The sequence below is a fragment of the Haliotis cracherodii genome, unplaced genomic scaffold (genome assembly GCF_022045235.1).
Source record: "Haliotis cracherodii isolate W230 unplaced genomic scaffold, xgHalCrac1.p SCAF_14, whole genome shotgun sequence".
NCBI lineage: Eukaryota > Metazoa > Mollusca > Gastropoda > Lepetellida > Haliotidae > Haliotis > Haliotis cracherodii.
In genome coordinates, this window is record NW_027266269.1 from 530,163 (window position 1) to 540,924 (window position 10,762).

The 10,762-nt window shown below is 39.9% G+C and overlaps 1 pseudogene; it reads right to left on the reverse strand.

Moving 5' to 3' along the window:
* Nucleotides 1-2,631: 2,631 nt before the first annotated feature.
* On the reverse strand, nt 2,632-5,601 carry LOC139460930 (scavenger receptor class F member 1-like; annotated as a pseudogene).
* Nucleotides 5,602-10,762: the final 5,161 nt, after the last annotated feature.

Below are 10,762 nucleotides of genomic sequence, written 5' to 3' on the forward strand. Positions count from 1 at the left end.
GGGGTTGTGCTGTTAAATTGTTGTGCCCCCGAGGGGGGTAATACCTTCAAAGTAGGTTATTCGTTCCATAGTTTTTCATCGCACTATATTTGTAAATTTTAATTGTTCGGTAAAATTGCGCATAATCGCTAGCAGTTGAAGGGATTGTGAAAACCCTGTTGGGGAACCGTGGAGGCAGAAGAAGTATCGTAAGTCCCCACGGTCCCTGGTATGGTGGCCTAACTGTTGTTCCTGACGGCCTTATAGACCATTTTTATATTGTGCTGTTGAATGATAGTTTATTATTTTACAGGTCCTCCAACATAACTAAAATATGTGATAGTGTTGTTAGTTTACTGTCCTTCGGAGACAGGTTTTTTATACAGAATAAATATCCTTTAAGACCATGTCCTTCAAAGTAGGTTATTCGTACCATAGTTTAAATCACACTATATTTGTAATTTTTAATTGTTCGCTAAAATTGCGCATAATCGCCAGCAGCTGAAGTGATGGTAAAAAAAACCTGCTGGGGAACCGTGCAGGCAGCAGAAGTATTGTAAGTCCCCACGGTCCCTGGTAAGGTGGCCTAGCATGGTTCCTGGAGGTCTTATAGCCTGTTTTTATATTGTGCTGTTGAATGATAGTTAATTATTTTACAAGTCCCCAAACATAACTAAAATATGTGATAGTTTTGTTAGTTTACTCTCCTTCAGCGACAGTTTTTTTACAGACTAAATATATTTGTTGTCAATGTTTAAATTTTTCTTGTAGCGATATGATTGAATTATTGACGATGTGATGTTAAATTTGAACTCACTACTTATAATATTTAATTTATAAGGTGACAATTTACTTTTGGAGAAAGGCGGTTTTCTGCACGACGACCCCTCACAGGGAATAAATTTGTATCTGAAAATAGTGTATAACTAATCCTTAGCTGTTAGTACATACGGTTGTGTTCAAACTGTGCTTTATAATTAAGCCACTATGCTTTATGTTGTAAATCATTTGTAGAACAGTTACACACACAAACTGGCTGATGTAACCAGGACTGTATGTAACACAACTACATATTATATCATGCCCCATGTCTCTCACTACATATAGATTGGTGTATGTAACACTATTCCCGATGCACAACTACATAATATATCATGCCCAAAGTCTCTCACTACATATAGATTGGTGTATGTAACACTATCCCCGATGCACAACTACATAATATATCATGCCTCATGTCTCTCACTACTTACAGATTGGTGTCTGACAGCTTAACATACACATTTCATACAGTGTACCTTTATATGCAAACATGACATGCTCCTTGGATATAAATATTCCAATTGCACCCATCAAACAAAATTATACATTTGAGAATGGGTTGATGACTATTTAGATTTTGTGGGTGTCCAGACTATTATATGCATTTGTTGTATTTTTATCTGTCGAAGAGCATATTACGTTTGTTTTATGTTAGAACAGTTTACTTTACATGTACATATTTATAATGCAACCTTGTAAACTGTCAACTCTACGTGCAGCAAATGTATTGTCTATCATTGGTTGTTATTCCTGATTGTTGCAGTGACAACAGTTATAGATTTGTTCACTCTATTTATAACGTTACGAAACGTACTCTCAAGTATGACCCGGACAGCTGAAAATCTCTGTTTACATCAACAATAGTTTCTGTCGCGGCTTTTCATTCCTAATAATTGCAGTCAAAGAAGAGGAATGATATTCAACTGTAATATGTTCAGAGAATAACAGAGACGGTGAGAACATTCGTCGGCGATAGATTCATGTAATGTGTGTTAACATGCATTTCTGTTGTCATGGAAACAAAAACAATACTTTTTGTGAATTGAGTTTTATTTCTAGAAGCAAATGCAGAGTCGTGAAAATAAAATAATATGATATGATGACGGTTGAGTTGATAGTGTTTTAAAAAGGGGACAAAACCGTTTAAAATATATGAAATAAGACTGGCAGTGACAAATATCACTCTCCCCAAATTCAAGGCACCTGTGCTAGAGAACTGTCACTGGCTCCATGTCACGTGGCTTCCCCATATTGCTTCTGCTGTGTCCTTATTAACTTCTACAGGAGGACTGTCACTTGGCTCCATGTCCCGTGTCTTGTGTACACTGTAGTCTACACTGTAGTCCTTGTGCTGTGTCCTCATCAACCTATACAGGGAGAGCCGTTCTTATGGTCTGGTGGTTATAGCGTCTGCCCCGAAAATGGCACTTGCAGTTTCCTTTGCCGCCGCTGGGCATACAGGAGCTACAACAAGGACTACTTTGGTCTTGTCTATTACAAACATCTTCATGCAAGCACACGCACACATTTGCTTCCCATCGCAAAATAACTGCAATAACCTTGAACAGGATGTCAAACCTGATTCCATCTCACCTCACCTCACGTTTACATGGAGGCTATCATTACTCCCATGTAACTCTAGCCTACATCACAGTGTCTAAGCTGTTTCCCTGTCAAAATCTACAGGAAGACAATAAATGGTCCCATGTTACTCTTGTCTATACCCCAGTGACTAAGCTGTGTCCCTGTCAAAATCTACAGGAAGACAATCACTGGCCCCATGTCACTCTTGTCTACATCACAGTCTCTACTTTGTGTCTCTGTCAACATCTACAGGAAGACGATCACTGGCCCCATGTCACTCTCGTCTACATCAATCTCTACTCTGTGTCCCTGTCAACATCTACAGGAAGACGATCACTGGCCCCATGTCACTCTCGTCTACATCACAGTGTCTAAGCTGTGTCCCTGTCAAGATATACAGGAAGACAAATTGGCTCCATGTCACTCTCTACATCACAGTCGCTACTCTGTGTCCCTGTCAACATCGACAGGAAGACGATCACTGGCGCTCTAGTCTACGTCACAGTATGTATTCTGTGATCTTATAAACATCGATGCTAGCCTCTCCCTGGTCGGTTCATCTCGGTATTCAACTGCCTCCTCGCCTGGACTCTCTCTACAAATTTCCAAAACCGCCACATATATTGATGTCAAATGATAAGTTGATACTACGAACACTTATAGGGATGAACGATTACAAGGACTCCCAATATTATTGAATAATTACGCCTGGTCAATGAATGAATGGATGGATGGATGGATGGATGGATGGATGGATGGATGGATGGATGGATGGATGGATGAAACCTTACCGCTGTGAATGAATGGATGGATGAATGGATGGATGGATGGATGGATGGATGGATGGATGGATGGATGGATGGATGGATGGATGGATGGATGAATGAATGAATGAATGAATGAAACCTTACCACTGTGAATGAATGAATGAATGAATGAATGAATGAAACCTTACCGCTGTGAGGCCATAATTCGGCAATAGCAGACGCAAACGGTGATCAGGATGCAGAACACACATAGAAGCACAACACTGTCAGCAGCCCAATGTTGATGGACTGATGGAGATCCCACTCATCACTCTTCTCTTCATCTACATACAAACAAAACAAGAACCAATAAATGCTCATTTTGAATATGTCCTGTGTTAACTTTGTGTTGGTATCAACTCCAGCTGTTGAAAGAGTTAACTTAGGGCAGAGAGATTATCAGTGGTTCATACGCTCAAGTCTAACCTGTTCAAGTACAACATAGATGGGTGATTCCAGTCCGTTCATGTACTAACACAGAACAGGGAATGGACAGCAGAAGCCTTGCATGTGGATAATCCATTGGTTATGCGTGATATATCTCCCCTCTATTTTCTATTAATATAAATATAATATATTCACCTTGTGGACATGTTTCACATTCAGCTAAAGTACAGTTGGCTCTACGGGAAGGTTCACATCCAAGTGTGGTCTTGTTACACCCTCTGAAGCACATCCCTGACATCTGATCACAGTCTCCATCAATACACACACCACATGTCTTGTTGCAGTTTTCACCATAGAATCCTGGATTACATTGTTTATCAAAGGGTTCGTTCTTAGGGTGACAGGTCTTATTGAGACATTTGTCAGAACAATGTTTGCAGTCTCTGTCTATATGTCCAGGTACACAACCACCTTCACAACATCTGGTAGTGGTCGTCTCCTGTTCACAGTTCGGACCGGGATATGAAGGATGACACTCAGTGCATGTTCCTGTTATTCTGTTGCATGTCTTACACCCTCTGTGACATGTCTTGCAGCCAGACCCAAGATAGGAGTCCACACATTCAGACACACAGGAGGAGACCAGCTTACAATGTCCTCCATCACACCCACCTGGACATTCTGTACAAAAACCTCCTAGGTTGTAACGTGGCCGACTACACCCTGGGGCTTGGTATCCCGGGACACAACCCTCAGTGCAATTAACATTGCCACTTATTGACAGTTTGCATTTTTTGTTTCGGCAATTTTCGTTGCAAATTGAACTGCACTTCTGATCAAAATACCCAGGTTCACACTGAGACATCCTGTGGTGCTGTCACACTCTGAACAGTGTTGGTATCCGTTGCATTTGGCAGCTGAAAATGATGGCAAAAATGTATATTACTGAAGCACGTTTCTGAAAAAAAAACATTAAAAAGGTTATACTATGTTCAATAATTAAAACTGGCCCTTGCGATTAACGATATGGCATACTTAGTTTCACAACTACAACTGATGATGATACAAGGAGGAGTGATGCTATCTATAGAAATGTGCATGTTACAGATATAAATGAATAACATGTCAGAAATCTAGAAACTTGAAATAATAAAATCTATCATATTGGAAAGATTCACAATGACTTTACCACGAGTGTACACCATTATGCACGCTACGCACAGAATTGTCATCGGTGCCATATCACCTGAAACAAAACGTATACAATAAATGTAAGATACATATAGGTGTTCGGTGAGACGTGCATGTGATAGTTCTGCCATAAATCACAGAATGTTGATATACATCACAGAGTGTTGATATACAATACAGAGTGTTGATATACATCACAGGATGTTGATATGCATCACAGAATGTTGATATGCATCACATAATGTTGATATACAATACAGAGTGTTGATATGCATCATAGAATATTGACATGCATCACAGAATGTCGATATACATCACATATTGTTGATATACATCACAGAGTGTTGATATACATCACAGAATGTTGACATGCATCACAGAATGTTGATATACATCACAGAGTGTTGATATACATCAAAGAGTGTTGATATACATCACAGAATGTTGACATGCATCACAGAATGTTGATATACATCACAGATTGTTGATATACATCACAGAATGTCGATATACATATAAGCCTGTTCCATTATCCTTATTTCCTATAACAAAACAACACGAAATGCACACTTGGTTAGAAGCACACGTTCGTGCAATGACTATAGCAGTATACTTGCTGTTGTTAGAGGCCGAGCTCCACGTCCCCTTATAACAAAACAACACGAAATGTTCACTTGGTTAGAAACACCTGTTGTTGTAATGAGTATAGCAGTATACTTGCTGTTGTTGTGCTGTTGGCCCAGCTCCACCTCCCCAGGATCTCAGTGTACAACGTCTGATTGTGTCTTGTGGCTGTGAAGCTTGGAAGTGAGGATGTTATAACTTCCTTCATTGAAACACAATAGCTACATGGGTGTGTGGAGGAAATTATCTCTTCACAACAGGCGACATTGTGTTTCAAACCACTTGCTTGGTCAATGAGACAAAATTACCTTTTATGGGCCATAGGTTTTAAACGTAGATTCAAAGCCAATTGTTGGTTATGAAAATATGTTTAGGGGCACAACTCGCATGTAACATTGTTTTTGTAATGTAACATAATCTTCAACGGTTCTCTTTTGTAAATGTTCGCCCTTGCAAAATATGAGTTCGTGTATAGTCAAACATTTTGGTGAGGTTACTGTGCACTTATAGTTCAGTGTCAGTTTATGACATAGCACCGTTTCTCTCCAGGTAACAGTGTTTTAGAAGCACATCCCTGCTTGACGGATGGACAGTGTACAGTATTGGTCAGGCAAAAATTGTCCTTGATATACAACCGCACATTGACCCGCTGACAAGCAATGACATTAGTTTTGAAATTAAATTCAACAGAATCACAATGTATGCATGTAGACCTATAATAAATACGAATAATTTCAGGAAGAAAACACGGAAATTAAAATGGATGTGTCATAATGTAGTATCATTTGAATGTAAACAAAAAGACAACGTTGGTTGTATTGTAACTATACTTATTATAGTTAACATAGAATACCACGTGTTATAGGTTTTAGCTTACAACTGATACAAACATACATACATATCAGCACATATACTACCTGGTGCTGGTCATTAAAGTGATAAAACAAAGTCTAGTCAGCTCAGAGTTAGTATACTGTGTCTGAGTAGGGCATTCGTGTTGAACTGCGCCATGGAGAGAGAGAGAGAGAGAGAGAGAGAGAGAGAGAGAGAGAGAGGAGAGAGAGAGAGAGAGAGAGAGAGAGAGAGAGAGAGAGAGAGAGAGAGAGAGAGAGAGAGAGAGAATGTCTCATGTAGTGTGTTTTTTCAGGGTTACCTTGTGAGGAATACAACCTTCGACTGTGCAAAGACCAGGTGATTGTGGATTCGAATCCAAATTTAAGTCTTGTTATGATTACTGTTTGTCGCGTAGTAGTTGCTACATCAAAATACTAAGTGTTGTTCTTGTGGCAAAACAAACCTAAGTCGGTATTTAAAAACAACAACTTATTTTAGTGACAATTGTTGTTGGTAACTAGAAAATGGATTAAACTAATAGAACATGTATCCACCACATGATTTGCCATTTCATATTACCAACAGATGTGACAAACATACTTTGGTTCCTTTCGAAAGCGAAACATATTTTTTTCAGCTCGTTAATCTGAACATATACATTGAATAACGACTGACCACGAGGAAATGTTCCTTCTGAAACAGCAAACATCCCACTGACAACCCATACATTTTTTGTTATCTTCAACTCGGGGTATGGATGGCGTGTTTGTCAGTGGTATCTTTAGGACGCCATGTCCTGCTCTTTGCATCATGGTGTATTGTACACGAGGCCTCGGGCTATGGATGGTGTGTTTTTTTGTGATATCTACAGAAGTCGGTGTTCTCTTCTCTGTATCATTTTACACTACGTCTCGGGGTATGGATGGAGTGTTTGTCTGTGATATCTCCTGGAGTCCATGTCCTGCTCCCTGTATCATGGTGTATTGTACACTACGTCTCAGGGTATGGATGCCGTGTTTGTCCGTGATATTTTCAGGAGTCCATGTCCTGCTCCGTGTATCATGGTGTATTGTACACTACGTCTCAGGGTATGGATGCCGTGTTTGTCCGTGATATTTTCAGGAGTCCATGTCCTGCTCCCTGTAAGACGTCGTAGTCTATTGACATTTCAGGGTCGGACGAATGAGGAAACACAAAACACTTGCCTTCGTTTCAGCTCGACCAGACCTCCAGCTCATAATCATATTTATGTAAGGAATTGCAATTCTTTCACCAGGCGAACGTTAAAAGTATATGTTAATACAAACGGAAATTCCCAGTGGTAATACACTTCCATGAGCTTATCGGGATATAGTTCCGGCACGACCAAATAGTCAATGCTGTCCTTCAGAGTGACTGTGCATGGCTGTATGATAACACTGACGATATAGATGAAATCACATTTGCCGTTTTACCCAGGAAAGTAGGATTTGTTGAATTCCCCACAGTTGTGTTCACATAGGATCTATGTTGGCTGAACATATATGAATCAAAATGCGCAGCAGGGGCACACACCCGTCTATGTGATTCAGCATATCTACTGTTTCCATATAAGTTGAGGGCCTTTAACAAGTCACTCTTAACGATTATATGACGCTTCGGTGCCTTCATCAGACTGGTATGCTTGTTTGAAAGAGCTTGCCCATTAAGTTAATTACCCCCCTTTGTAGAACCCTTTCTGTATTATTCTCCCCACTCCGCACTGATATCCAAGGCCCTACTCTGTTTCATGGTTTATTGTACACTACGTCTCGGGGCATGGATGGCGTGTTTGTCTCAGATATCAACAGAAGCCGGTATCCTACTGTTTCATGATGTATTGTACACTACGTCTCGGGGTATGGATGGCGTCTATATGTCTGTAATATCTACAGAAGCCGGTATCCTACTGTTTCATGGTGTATTGTACACTACGTCTAGGGGTATGGATGGCGTGTTTGTCCGTGTTATCTACAGAAGCCGATATCCTACTGTTTCATGATGTATTGTACACTACGTCTCGGGGTATGGATAGCGTGTATGTCTGTGATATCTACTGAAGCCAGTATCCTACTGTTTCATGATGTATTGTAAACTACGTCTCGGGGTATGGATGGCGTGTATGTCTGTGATATCTACAGTAGCCGGTATCCTACTGTTTCATGATGTATTGTAAACTACGTCTCAGGATATGGATGGCGTGTATGTCTGTGATATCTACCGAAGCCGGTATCCTACTCTGTTGATGGTGTATTGTAAACTACGTCTCGGGTTATGGATGGCGTGTATGTCTGTTATACCTACAGAAACCTATATCCTACAGACGACTGTAGTGCTAGACCATTGAGACACCATGCCAAGGACTGACACTTCATTGTCTTCCTTTAGTCGTATTTAATTAAACCCTGATTATAACTCATTTCCGCCATCCCTTCCCCCCTCCCCGCGATTTCACGAACCATCTTTAGCACATATTTTTGTTATCCTGTCTTTCCATCACGTGATGTCTGGGAGAGCAATTGACTCGAAGAGGCAGAGGGGTAGAACGCCCGTTGTGGGAGAAATATGTACAGTAAGCACGTAAGGGCGATACCAACGTCGAACCCTGGTCCTGCTGTATGTAGGAGGGATCAGGTCTACACAGACGATTGGTCAATGTTCACCAAGTAGAAACACGTTCAACCATCATGGCCAGGTTCTTTTAAAGAGAGATAGACAGACAGACAGACAGACAGACATACAGACAGACAGACAGGGAGACAGACAGACATACAGACAGTCAGACAAAAATACAGACAGTCAGACAGGCAGACAAACAGATAGACAGACAGACAGACAGCCAGGGAGACAGGGAGACAGACAAACATACAGACAGTGGCAGCAACTGTAATTAATTGCCATCAACATTGCTATTTAGATATTTTTTTTATACTACAGAAAAAGGTCTTAGCAAAAATGAAGAAGTAGCTGTTAACCCATAATGTTTCTACAAACATTATCATACAATTGTTGCCGTGTGCGCCATGGATATATCATAATTCAGAGTTGGTCAAACATGACATTAACACAAAGCACTTACCTTTTACTTAACCAGGGAACTAAACGTAGCTCGTTATTTTTAATATGAACGATTTACAAGGAACAAAACGGTATTCTCTTAAGTATGTGAATATATCTAACAAGAAAATCAACTTGTTCAAAGGGCAATGCGACTCTGGTCGTCTAACACCTCTCTGATCTTGACTGGGAATAAACGAATTAAAGTGAATGAGGTAGCAGTGTCCCGATGGCAGAAACCAGACATTCACTTAACACTTGCCAGGATTCGAACTGAGACCTTGCGTGATGACTGGGTGAGTGAGTATTGTTTTACGCCGCTTTTAGCAATAAACCAGCAATATCATGGTGTAGGACACCAGAAATGGGCTTCACACATTGTACCCATGTCGGGAATCGAACCCGTGTCTTCGGCGTGACGAGCAAACGCTTTAAGCACTAGGCTACCCGACCGCCCCGAGTGACGAGTGAACAGCATAGACGTAGATCCAAATATGATGACATAAAACGCAAAAGAAAATGTATTCAAGTTTCCAATTATTTATTGCTGATTGTAAAGTATACACAAACTGTTGTAACCAAGACATAAAAAAAGATGATAACATTCTGGTCCTTGCTCTGGCATATTGTAATCCATAACATACAGCATATGGCAAAACTAAAATGGTATATGGACTTTACAAATCCCTTCGTATCAAACACCAGCTGCTGTGTTTAGCGTTAGTTCTGTGAAAGTATATGACACATAATAAATTGTTAAGCGTTGGTTCTGTGAAAGTATATGACATATAGTAAATTGTTTAGCATTGGTTCTGTTACCTTGTTATGCACACAGTCAGGATTAGTCACCCTCAACAGTTATCTAACACCCCGAAGGAAGCATTGAATTAATTACAAATAAAATACAATACTGTAACACAATATGCTAAAGTTAATGTTATAAAACAACCTGGTCCTTTCTCGATGCTGACTCCTCATAGATCTAGAAGAATGGATTTTTAAGGATATGTGTATGTACTGGCTCAGACACTGTTGTTGAAGTTAATCACTAATACAATTCCATGTGATATGTCACATAAAGTTTTGATGGTGGACAACTGGGACGAGGTTGAGTGTTTATGTTCCATGGTCAATATAAACAGAGAAAGTCGGGAAATTTGTTGACACTCCATTCTGTTTTAAACACCGGCTACACCATCAATACAACAAACAAAAACAGTTTCACATTTTCAAATGACAGAATCCAACATATTGTGAACAGGGGAATACATATATATGCTAGAGAGTCTTCAAAATAGTAGGTCTAAGATATTAAAACATACAATTCACATCAAATGATTCCGAAAAAGATACTTGTTATGGCATATTTGTGAAAATCATTCAAATTATTACTACTTGATTCCAGCACAGACTGTACATTCAAAAGAGAGTGTTCTGATGTATTTGCTTCTGGGATACAC